Source organism: Poecile atricapillus, chromosome Z, assembly GCF_030490865.1.
Source record: "Poecile atricapillus isolate bPoeAtr1 chromosome Z, bPoeAtr1.hap1, whole genome shotgun sequence".
Taxonomy (NCBI): Eukaryota; Metazoa; Chordata; class Aves; order Passeriformes; family Paridae; genus Poecile; species Poecile atricapillus.
Genome location: NC_081289.1, coordinates 23,074,238 through 23,087,404, shown reverse-complemented (window position 1 = coordinate 23,087,404; position 13,167 = coordinate 23,074,238).

Genomic DNA, 13,167 nt, shown 5'->3' with positions numbered 1-13,167 from the left:
ACATTGAATACAATGCTGAAAAAAACCCAGTGAAATAACATCCTCTTCTACCTTTTAGAAACTATCCTTATTTTTTCATACATGCAAATATACAACTATAAAATTTTTAATTATATGTCAAATATATGAGCAAGCTAAAGCTTGAATCTGGTCTCATGACAAATCTATAGATTAGAAGAAACTTTCCTTTGAAATGCCACTTTTATGATTGCTGACCCAAAAATGTTCAAGAGATACAGTTACATACATACTTAACATTAAGCCATAATTAATCTTGTCATTGATGGTGTCAGTCATAGGCATCTACAGTCACATGTGTGCTTGTCTGCCTCGCTGGGTAAGGGAAGAAGTTAGGTGTAACTTCCTCTTCATTGCATTAAAAAATAAATATATGTTCTCAAAAAATTCCAGTTTTACATCAAATAATCCCCCGCCATTTGATAGCTGTAGAACACCTTCCAAATATCTTCTTTCTCTCCTTCATTGCCTTTTTCAGGACCTACCTACCTTCCATTTCAGTTATAGTGATAATTTGTGACTGCAAACTATTTTAATAAGATATCCGGCTGGATGAATGGAATCAGTTTGTATGGGCAACATCTATTCTTCCCTGGTTTCTACAGAAATATCATCATGGCATCTTTCCTCAATTTCATAGTGCTCTAACAAAACCTCCTTTCAAAACCTGGAGAGTTCGTTTGTATACTATAGCTGCTAATTGGAATGTCAGCTTCCGTGACCAAGACAGGACAGAAAGAAAAGCAGTTAATTATTTCTCTTCATATCTGATGAATTTTTCTCTTTTTCTCCTCTCTTTCACAGAGAGTCATTAGTCTGACACTGAACAATGCCCCATTATACCTGAACTTTTTTTTTAATGATCAAAAACCCATCTTGCTCCACTTCTTTTATTTTCCTGTCTTTTATTTAACAACTTTATCGTATTTTGAATCCAGCTTCATTCTACAGTATTGTAGAAAAATAATGAATGCAATCTCCTACCTAACAAATCATTACCAGTTATAAAATATACCTATATAAATATATAAACATTTTATATAGTGTTGTAATAAAGCCACGTGAAATCCAGCAGTTCACAATGAGACCTTTTGTACCACTGCAGTGTAGGAATAAAGCCCTTAATCCTTCCACAGGAATGACAATTTTATCTGTCCCTATTACTGCTTCCCTCCTATACACCTACATAGTTCTAGATTAAAAGAGATTATTCTATATCAGAGTCACATCTGTAGTGTTGTTGCAGATTCATTTTTATCTCAAGACCACTGAACCACTGTGATGTTAACCACTGTTAATCATGTAGAAGATTCTGTATTATGTAGAACTGGTTAATTTTGATGGAGTGTAACAACATATAAGGAAGTATGAATCTGGGGAGAATCCATTACCTGTGTTTCACCTTGCTCTTTTAAAATTCATTTTATGTATGTTGCAGAAAACAGAATAGTTTTGTTGACTTTATCTTCACAATACTGTTATTATTCACAGTACCTACACTGTAAGCCAGCAAACTGCATAGGATTAGGCTGTCTGTACTTTGAATAATTCTGTTTGGGGAAGCAAACACACACACACACACACCAAAAATGAAGTAAAATGAAGTTTTACTCTTACACCTTGGTCAACCAGTTCACTACTGAAATAAACATGAACATTTTAGAGCCAAGCTGCAGCTTTACAGATGATAACGAGCACAGGAACATGGGATAAGCACAGAATACCAGGTATTGCTATATTCATGCCTTAACAGTTAAATTCAAACTTGTGTAGTTTCCCAGATTATGATGTATTTGGCAGTTTCCTCAATTATGATGTATTTGGCAGTAATGCTACATTTACCAGGCCTTTCACTTCATTTTGTGTCATCAACAACGCAAAACAAAAGCATCATTCCTGTTTCCAGGAAAAGGCTATTTAGCCAGGCTGACAGTCATCCAGACACGATTCTTGGCTTCTTCAGCTCTTCTTCATCCTCCACATTTAAAATGTTCAACATATTTTACCTTTGGAGAGGCACAAACATTAAGGATATCTCCCCATGGGACTGATATAATTTGCTCTTTACAGCAAGATTCCAGACAAGGAAGAACTAATAAAGCTGATGGCAATATGTGACAAAATGTACATATTTTCCTTATGTCTTTACTATGTTTTCCCTACTGCTTTCTTCCTCTTCTTTTTTGTTCCACTTGACATTTACTCAGTTTCTGGTTTTTGACACTTTGTCCCCCTCAGTAGCTCTCATGGTAGTAGCGTCTAACAGTAAAACATGACCAGTTTTAACTTGGCAGACACCAGATGCTACAGACAATTGTGAGGTTTCCATTTGCCAGGACAAGGGCAGTTTGGTACTGTATCCTGAAAACTGGTCAATGATTTGCCCCACCAATTCCACCTCTTGAATCCAGCTGAGAGGTAGTTGTTAGAAGACAGGACACATGCTTGCTGAAGGAACACTCAGATACATTTTTTAGTCTTCCGTGAGTGTGCAAATATTTGGTGTGAGGCCTGATGTTCTTCTTTTGGCTGGGAAAGGGTTATTTTGGTTTTCCCAGTGGCTGGTACTGTGCTGTGTTTTAGGATTAGCATGAGAATAATGTTGATAACACTTTCACATGTTATTAAGTTATGCTTACTCTCCAGTCTCCCACATTGTGCCAGAGAGGAGCTGCACAAGAAGCTGGGGGTGCTCACAATGAGAACAGCTGACCTGAACAGGCCAAAGGAATATTCCATACCATAGACCATCATACCCAGCAAATAATCAGGGGGAAGCTGGCTGTGAGGTGCCCATCACTGCTCAGAGATGGGCTGGGCCTTGGTCAGCAACTGCATTGTGCATTGCTTGTTTTTCTCTTGTGTTTCATTATGCTTTTTCATTTTCATTAACACTACTAGTATTATTATTATCTTATTTTACTTTAATTATTCATCTGTGCTTATCTCAGCCTATGGGTTTTACCTTTTTCCAACTCTCCTCCCCATCCCAGTGAGAGCAGGGAAGAAGAAGGAGAGAGTGAGTACTCACTTGTTGGCTGAGGTTTAACCACCATACCAGAGCGAAAAAAACTGTCCAACATGTAAAGCTACACCTCCAGGAAGTGCTCTGTGCAGCAATTCTACAGTGCTGATCACAACAGTTCACCAGCCCACGGGTTGCTGGGTGCTACTGCAGCACAAATAACCCAATACCAATGTGTCTGACTTTTCAGAACAGTGGAAACTGCACATCTTCATTCAAAATAAGCTTGCTACTTTAGCAGTTTGACCCTAACTTTTGAGCTTCTCATTTTATCTAGAATATCAATTTCTCCAGGAAATACCAATTCAAAGCTGCAGCACATATGTTGAAAAACATATGGAAACTACCAGAAAACTGTTCTGTAGGTATGGCTGGGAAACTGGGAAACTTTTTACCTACATGTCTGTTAATAAATTCAGCCAATTGTATAATTCAGTTTGACAGCAGCTAAAGATTTTCGACATGAAACGTCCTTGCTTTCTGTTAACTCATGGAATTTTGGGTGGAAGGTGATTTTTGAATGGAGGAAATTGCAGATGCTCCAGAAGACTCAAAGGGGAGAATATTTGACCTACCTTGACATGTAAGAAACATAATACAACAAACAGGTAGTAAGCCAATAGCTAGAGAGAAGAAGTTGCAAGCAGCCTTTTCAGAACCAGAATTCTAGGATTCTACTGCAAACACTGCTGAATGAGCATTAGTGTGTACACTGTATTCCAGCAGGGCTCAATATCCCAGGAGTTTAGGGATTTACTAACCTTTATGACTGATGAAGCTTGAAAGTATTTGGCAAAAAAGACTGTTTACAGTATTTGCATGTTTTCTGTTGGGAACTGTATCGTTGGATGTTCTAATTAATGCCAGCTTCTTGGCTACAACATTATTTGCTCCTGTGGAAAAGGCTCTTAACTGACTTCACTGCAAAATAAACACTGCTCAGAATCTGGGACTGGTAGGACCTGCTTGCTATTGTATTTTAGCTAGATAGTTCTTTATTATCCTCTTTGACTGTGTTAAAGCTGTGGGAATGAATAATGAAAAATAATAAAATACCACTATGACGTTTCATTATTATTTTAATCATTTTCTCTCTGTCTGTAGTTACTCCCTTCCTTGAGAGTTTGTTAAAGAAAAGTTGCTCACTTTTCTTGAACTTCTGAAAAACAGGACTTTAGTGATACAAATAGGTACAAAGAAACAATAGCTACAAACTAAATGTCTTTATTTACATTTGCCCATCTCATTATTTGCACTGAAAATATCTGTAAGTTTCTGAATACTGGCAGCAACCTATTCAAAATCAACCCATGGGTCTTGAGGTTTTTTAGTCTAAAAACCTCACCAATCAACTTTAAAAAGCAAATATAGAAGAAATAATCCAAATCATCTTTATACATATTTTACAGAATCATACAATTTCACAGGCAGAAAAATGGAGTAAAATACACTGAATGAATTATTCTTTGCTGGTTTTTTTCAGTGAAATCTCCAAAGAGACTGACAGAAGTACAGAAAGAACTTTGCTAACATTTTTTACCAATAATCTTATCTTTTCATCCAGAAAGTACAGTAAGTACTTCAGATACTTATGGATAAAGTAAAGACCTTTCTTTAAAAAGGTTTAAATCAAGCTAAAGGCTATGGGATTTCATATAAGCATTCTCAGAGGCTTCTCTGCAACAGAGCTCTGTTCTGCCAGATACAGGGAACCTCTCGAAAGATACTTGATCACTTACAATATTAAGAAATCTAAACAAGAATTCAAAACCTAAATTGAGGCAAAAGTCAACAAAGTATAAGAGATGACCTATAGCAAGGGATGTCAGAATTACAGGTACACATTACAGAACATGCAGACCAAAATACTGCTGTAAATCACAGGGAACAGCACTTGTTTATTTTTTATAGCACGGTAGACTAACAAACTATCCTCTCTCTCTCTCTCTTCCTAATTGCCCTTCCTTTTTTTCTCCTCACTAACTTTGCAAGGGGCTTTTGAGAAATTAATCAAACCTCAAATTCTTTCCTTTTGTTGTCTTCTACATTAAATTACAGAGGTCTCATGTCAGTAAAACAGTTGTTAAGGGTGGGCTTCATCAGACACTGAAACAAATGTGATTCTTGAAAAAAACCCTTAGTACTAGTTTTCTTTTTGTAATAAATGTAACAATGATGACAAACCACAAATAATCAGCTGGCAAGGTGGCAAATAAGCTAAGTAGATTTTCTAAACTGTATCAGAAGTTTACTCTGTTCAAACAAATCCTGTAAGACATTTGTTGAGAAATGCTGTACGGGCTACAAACAGGCACATTAAACACTTACAGTGAAAGTATCTTTAGAACTCTAAGATGGACAAGAGCTCTATTCCTTCATCTGGAAAACACATAAGAAAAAACACTAATAGATTTTCTTTATTTTTTTAAAAGGCATCTTACCATTGCAGTGTAGCTGGAGTTGAATGCGGTTTTGATGCTCTATTATTTTCTTTTTCCTCATCTGTTAAGAAACAAACAGAAAAATCTATGTCATTTCAACAGGAATTTCCTGGGAATTCATGAACTCTTTTTTAAAAGGAAAAAAATTTGAATGGTAAGAATTTTTTTAAAACTAATTAAAATATTTAAAACAAAATTTAAAATGTTCTCAAGTGCCAAAGCCTTCTCAAAATTTTGGCTAAATTTTGGAAATATAAACAATGGTGATCCCTAAACGACCATCTGTAGATACTGCTTAAGGCAGTAAACGCTGCAAATATCACTGATAACAGCAGCAGAGTGGTGCCTAGGAGTATTGACATTGAAAAGGATAAATTTATATGGAAAAAAAAGCAACTCTTAGGTCTCTACCAGCATGTTAGAACATGTAAACAGTTTCACTTGCTAGAACGGAACTGTTGCCTTATACAAATTTTATATTAGATAAGGCATTTAAACTAATGGGGTACACCCATTGTTTGATCCTAACATAAGGTAAATATTAGATGTTTATAAATTTACAGAGATTAATTGTGAATGAGAAGAAATGTATATTCTGTAATAGACTTTATTCCTTTTCAGGCGATTTCTCGGATAATTTTTCCCATTAACTGTTTCCGAGGCAACTCTGATTTGCTGACTTTTCAAAATTTTGGATAAAAGATGAATAAAGAAAAAGGTAATTAAGAGAAAACTTCAAATATTGGATTCTTCCTAATTTGCATTTTCTCGTTTGAAACAATTTAGAAATATGTATATAATAATTCCAATTAATTGTGTTTTGTTAAACCTATAAAACATTCCTGGGTGGAAGCTGAGTGGAGCACAATGAGCAGCTCCAGAAGGGTATTTGGGAAACAAGTGTTGTATCAAACACATTTTGAGATTTTTAACAGCTTTGATGAAAGCATTCAGCATAGACGGCTTTGATACCTAAACCATGAGAGAAACCTGTACACCACACTACAAGCTACATTTCCTCACGTAATGAACTTTTAGAAGTTATTTTAGTGAGCCTTTAGGGTGCTGGACCTTACGGGAGCCGGGCTATCTCCCTGCACATCAGACCCTCTTGGGGGGCCTTTTGTGCCGTCCCGGGAGACCAGGCACACAAATACATAACAAACAACGCAGCCCGGCTTGGAGGGCTCTGTGTGCCGAGAAATCCGCCAGGATTTGTTTCCTTAGCCAGGGGAAGAAGCTGTGCCGGCCGAACATCCTTCACCCGCGGCCGCTCCCCCGAGCGCCGGAGATCCCGTTCTGCAGCGGACCCCCAGCGCAGCCCCCTCCTGCATCTGCATGACAATGGGCCCCTAATTATTGGACCGCACACTCCCTCCCTGCCTTTCAGGGCCCGCTTTTATTCAGCGCACAGGACCAACATACACATCTCAAATCACTTTTAAATTGTGGGTTTCGTTTGTTTTTCCCGGGCGGGCGCTCGGCGTGCAGCAAAGCCGGGCCGAGTGCCCGTGGCTGCCGCCCCGCACGCCCAAGGACCTGCCATGGGATGGCTTCCACCTGTGCTAACGTGGCTGAATTCCCCTCTGGGCATGTGGCAGGCATCAAACATCAAGTCAATATCTCAGTTACACAACATCTCTATACCCTTTCCATTCCCCCTGTGTTTCACTCACATTAAGAGTGAGCTCCTGTGAGCAGGTGCTTTACCTAACCTGCCCTCACACACTTCAGCCAGCCATACTCAGCTCCTCCCACGTAAGGATTTGTTTTAACACCACAGACTAACAATCATGGTATAAACTGCAATTTATGGCTCCTTCCTCAGGTATGTTTGCTTCCTGGGGATTCTTCTTCAAGACTCCTCAGCATCCGTCCCTAACTGTCCCTTAAAACCCAGAAGGAGAATGATGGACTTCAACCGGAACTCAGAAAATTTCTTTAAGCTTTAATTTTCATTGAACAACTGCAATTTCAACAAAGCCAAGTTTTTCACGGAGTTAGTTCTTGTCACCCCAAAATCAATTCTCTGTACAAGAAAATAGTGCAACTTTGTTTTCTGCCAATGGACCAGCCAAACTTTCACTTTTTTATTAAAAAGATGGAAAGGATTGCAGATGGCACAGGAATAGATGGGACCTAGATATACAAACTTTCTGTATTACATATACAAGCTCCTAATTCTACCTTGTCTAGTTTAACAACATAATCTCATCAGATAATTGACTAGCAGAAAATAATAAATATCCCTATACTTTATATTTTAGCTGGCAGCAGGGCACATAATGGTATCCATATCTAGTAGAGAATGTTTAACTCTTGACTCAGGTCTGATACCAGATCACTTTGTCTAGCATGAAGGAGGGAAGGGAAAACAGCATTTTTTACTTTTTGGCCTGTCATTTTATCAATTCACATCAAAACAACACTGTAGATCAAAATAAAGCCATACCTTTTAAAATTCAATACTTTTAAAATCCAATCTATTTTGTAGGAAAAGGAAATAAAGTCACTGAAAAGAAGTCCTGCTTCGAGGCACTGTCAAAGAAGAGACATGACAATTCTTCTGTGACAAATCCAAAAGGGCTCAAAGTCACGAGGGAAAATCTTGTTCAATACACAGTAGCAGCACGTCAGGGAGAAACCCATCTAGTGTGCTCATTCCACTGCCAGTAGGAGGACTACCAGCATCCCAAGGAAAGGTGCCTTCAAGGTACCTGACTAGGTGGAAAACCTGGTACTCATCCCAAACTGAATGCAGATAATAGCTTAGATAATTGCAATTAAAACTCTCAGCAAAGAAGGGGCCTTCAAACTAATAAATCCAGGAATCACGGATGTCCTAGAAAAACAGTATCTGTTGGCTCCCAGAGATATCAAAGAACCCTTTTGTCCCAAACTCCATGGAAGATTCTTTGCTAACTGCTCCATTTTACTTCCAAAAATTCTGTTTCAAAGCCACCCAAGTAGAGTCCTGTTTGTATCTTGTGCATGTTTGTATCTTTGTGGCTTTCCCAGAGCTCTCAGTGGTATCCTCTAACTTTTGCTGTCTGATTCTAGGTACAGCCCAAGGGATTTCTTACTTCTTGGTGCAAGACATGGAGACAACAGGAGCTGTACTCAGCAGCTTTGAGCCTGTTGCCTTAAACTCAGAGAGTGGAACAACCAAAATCAAAGACACACCATTTTTGTAAAGTGTTGATGCTAGTTTATCACAACTAAAATGGAGCCAAGTCCTTCTTTCCACTGTGGAGGTATTTGGAAAGCCCTGTACTGTTCAGTGCTGCACACATGTGTCTCAAAACCACTAAGGAGCTAACATGCTGGTAGTATCTTATCGAGATAAAATCCTTCCCTTTGTTCAGGTAACTGCACATATTTAAGAGAAACATCTTCTTCCTCTGTGTCCCCTGCAGGCCAGATTCTGACTGTTTTCAGAAGTGATTTGGCCTTAGCCAAAATTAAATTATTATTAAATTATTATTAAATTACAATCTTAATATAAAATATAATAATCTAATTAAATTATAATATTATTAATATTAAACTATCTTGTCTCTTACTTACATGTAGCCATAAGAGATTCAGGCTTATTAACATGTATTTCATGCTTTTAGAACAGTAGGATCTTTTCAAATCCTCTGAGAAACACGGGGGCATAGTTCTCACTGAGCAATTATGACTGAAAAAGAAAGAATTTTCTCCAAGGAAAATTTCAGTGAAAATAAGTAGCTATTTTTTAAACATTTTTTTTTAAATGGATGAATGAGAGGTTCAATTCAAACAAAAAACACAGCTGCTGGATAAGTCCATTACAGCTAGTATGAACATGGATTTTGAACACCACTTTTGAAGTACAAAAAGTAGTCTGAATATTTTCTTTTATCTCATAGGAAGTCTACACATTCACATTTTCAAATAAGGAAGAAAATTTGGACAAGCAACCTTTCTACTTAATCAAGAAACATCATGATTCCTTCTCCATGGAACTCAAGTTGAAACTTTCATACGCCTTTATTTGTGTTCTTCCAGATCTCTGTTTCAATTTGGATAATCTGATTTAATGCACAGTACACAGAAAGTATTATGGAGTTGTTTTTTGGTTTTTGTTTTTTAATTATTGGCTACAAGGTTGTACCATTCCCTTTTCCTGTGAGTCTTTTGACTAACATGGAATGTGGAAGTGGCAACAGGAAAAATGTTTTAAAAGTTGGAAAGTGAAATAAAATGTAGTGATAATTTTTATATTAGAATGTAAAGAAGTGTGCTTTAGAAGAGGTCATTAAATGTTCCAAAAGGGTAAAAAGCACTGCAGGAAGCACAGAGATTATGTGAATCCACGAGTCATTGCTTCTTTTCCCAGTGTAATGCAAGTTCAAGAGGCCTGGAGGTCTCTGGATAAGAATGGAAGATTGCAAAGGACCCCTGTGGCCTGAAGTATGGTTCTGTAGCATACTTCAACTGTAGAAAAGGAGACCAGCAAAACTATTATTCCTGTCCTAAAATCCTATGAACTCTAAAATCATCCAGGAAAAAAACCAGTCATAAGAGCAAGCATTATGCCCAGTAAGAACATTATGGGTTCACAGCACAAGTTCACACGATCTTCAGTGCAGCCAAGGCCCAAAAAAACCCACCCACCTGAACTGAAAATCAAACCCACATTTTCTCCAGTAGTCCAGCCAACAGCTACCTCATGTATGTAGAGACAAAAAACTAGGCAAGACAAAGGTGGATTAGGCTTTCTTTTCTCACAGATGAAAACTGGACCTACACTGACAACAGCAATTTGACCACCATTTTGAAGAATTCAAATAGGGTTATGTGAGTTTTCTCAAAACATTTTTCCTGTAATTTGTTTGTAAATATGTGAGAGAAGCTGGACAAAGGATGACACAATGGTTTGGAAATGTCTTGGCTGGTGTTTGGGCAGCATTAGAAAAATGTTAGAGCTTGAGGGCTAGAAAGGAGTACATAGAACAATGATTTCTATGGTGAAACTTCTAGTTTGTTCTGGATTTCACAGGTTATTGCTGTGGTTTATTTTGCTTTTCTACTTGTTCCTCTTCACCTTCTCTCCTCCCTCACCTCCCCCTCAAAACAAGGATGACTTTTCAGGTGGATTAATTCTCTTATCTGCACTGCAGAAATGCTGGTAATCTGTGCAAAGGAAGCATCTGGAAGAACTGGCTATTAAGAAGGAAGCTAGATAAAATCAACTCTGCCTCTCATTTGGGTTTCCATTATACGCTGTGACAATGTCTTCTGCACACAAATAGTGGAACAAATTCATTTATGTATTTGTTTTATCAGTTCTAAATTCACTGCCTTTCATTATCATTGCTTGCCCCTCAGTTCCAGAACCAGAAAACAGAATGAGCCACCATCCCATCTTCTCAGTGCCACTGTGGGAATAAACCTGCTCTTGTTAACCACACAGGTCCTCGTTTTACTAGCCCCAGCTCTGTGGAAGTTTCTCATGCTCAAATATAAAGCACATTTAACAATCCTGTATTCTGACCTTATTAAGAGTCTGAAGACACATCTCGTTCATTACAGATTTCTTCCATCACTTTCTCAGTAGCATCAGAGTGAAATGAACTTTGTATATCTCAAAGGTTCTCATAAAATTCAAAACAAGCTGCTGTTTGTATTTTCATTATAATCCACTAGAATTTTTTAAAGACAAACTAATTTCTGTTCCTTAATTTTTAAAAACAGAAAACCCCAAACCTCTCTCTGTTTCACTATCTTGAAAGATTCTTGTCCACTGTTCTTATCTTGGGAGTCATGAATAACTACCATTTTTCTACTAATATCTTCCTTCTTCTTCAGAAATATTCCCTCAAAAGATATCCCTAGACAAATGAGAGTAAGACTCCCAATACAGAAAATTTCATGATCTGTTACAACATTGTGCTACAAGGCATGTAATTTTACCATGACGTCAAGATAAATAATTCTCCTAAAATGCAAAAAAAAATGTAAAAGGGAATTGCAGCAATGAAGTTATATAACATATATTTTCTAAACACATATTTATGAAATGTAAATTACTAGTTATTGAATTAAAGAATTCAATCTGCATTAATATCTTGTAATGTGAATATATGAAGTCCTGAAAAGAAAAGTACCATGAAGAGTATTTTGCTTTAGCCAAATTAAGCAGAATAGAAATTTCATAGACAGGGAAAACTAAATGGTAAGCTAGAAACTGTCTTACAATTTTAAAATAAACATTTTGGTTACTTTAAACTACTTTGAAGTAATTTTGATTACCTGCTATTGTTAAAAATCAAGACTTAAAATTATTATCACTAAAAAAGAAAAAATAAATCTTTTAAAATCAGCTAGATTGATTATGGTTTTCTCCCTCTGACTAAAAAGAAAGCAATATCATGTTTTAGTAAGTGATTTTTTTAATCTCATGGTTGTTAATTCTTAATGGGAAGGGTTTTTTTATTGATGTTTTGATATAATAGCATTGGAAAACAGCACATATTTTCCTGTATTTTGATCACATGGTGTTCACCAGTGAAAAACAAAACAGGTGTTTATTCTCCTAAGGTGATTCTAACTGCACATTTTAGTGGTCATCCAACCTTTATTCAGTGACACACAAATTGTTCTGATTGTTTTAACCAATAAACAGTATTATTTCCTTTTTACACATTAAAATATTCCAGAAAAGAAAAATTAATAACACTACTGAGCGTGTCAAGTGAGTTAACTCTTTAAAATGCACAGTACTAAAAATTTACTTGAGCTGTAGCAACTTATACAGCAGGAAATGAGCACTTGGACATGTTCACACTCACTTTAAATGAATGACAAGTTACTTACTTTCATCGTTAGAAACATTCCCCAGAGAGGTGTGACTGGAATAACGTTTGTTTTCACTTTCATTGAGACATCGCTCAATCCAACTCTCTGAAAAAAAAAACAAAAACAAAAAACCGTTCATTAGTTTGTCTATGCCTAAAATATAAACTTGCAACAGATATATCTAAATAAAGTGCCAGCATTCAACAGATGGTGATCTTTAACATTTCTATTAAAATACATTTGATCTGAAAATATTTAGCAAGAAAAACCTTTCTTGTTTTCAAACTGTTGCTTTCTAGTTTCATTTTTTGGTTTTGTTTTGTTGTTGTTGTTTTTTTGTGTTTTTTTTTCTTTTAATCTACAGAGGCTGAAACACTTCTGTGCACAAAACAAAGGTCCTTGGGATATTCTGTCCCCATTCACATGATACATTAAAAAAGAAAAATCAAGTAAAACACAGAAATTGCACTAGTTTCCAAGTCTTAGTCTGGCAAAAGCTTATGGTCTCGAGTATTCCCTCTGGTTTTGGAAGAAATCTTAATCGGTATAAAATCATTCATGTGAATTTTGGTTAAATCAGGGATCAAACGGAGCTCTGTGAAGCCCAGTCCCACTGGTGGAGTCCCAGGCACTACTGAGATCTTTTCCTCACTGGCACAACCCCAGTGTAGCGAGTCAGCAGCCACCAAGCTGCTCAAACCTTTGTCAACCCACAGTGCAAATGCAGCCACTTCTGTTCCTCCCTGTTTTTCAGTTCATTCCCACCAGTCAGATGAGTTACCTACAGCATTACACTGATTTGAATCCGCTGTTTTTCCTGGAAGCTATAGCTTACATCCCTTGGTGACTTCAGAGGAT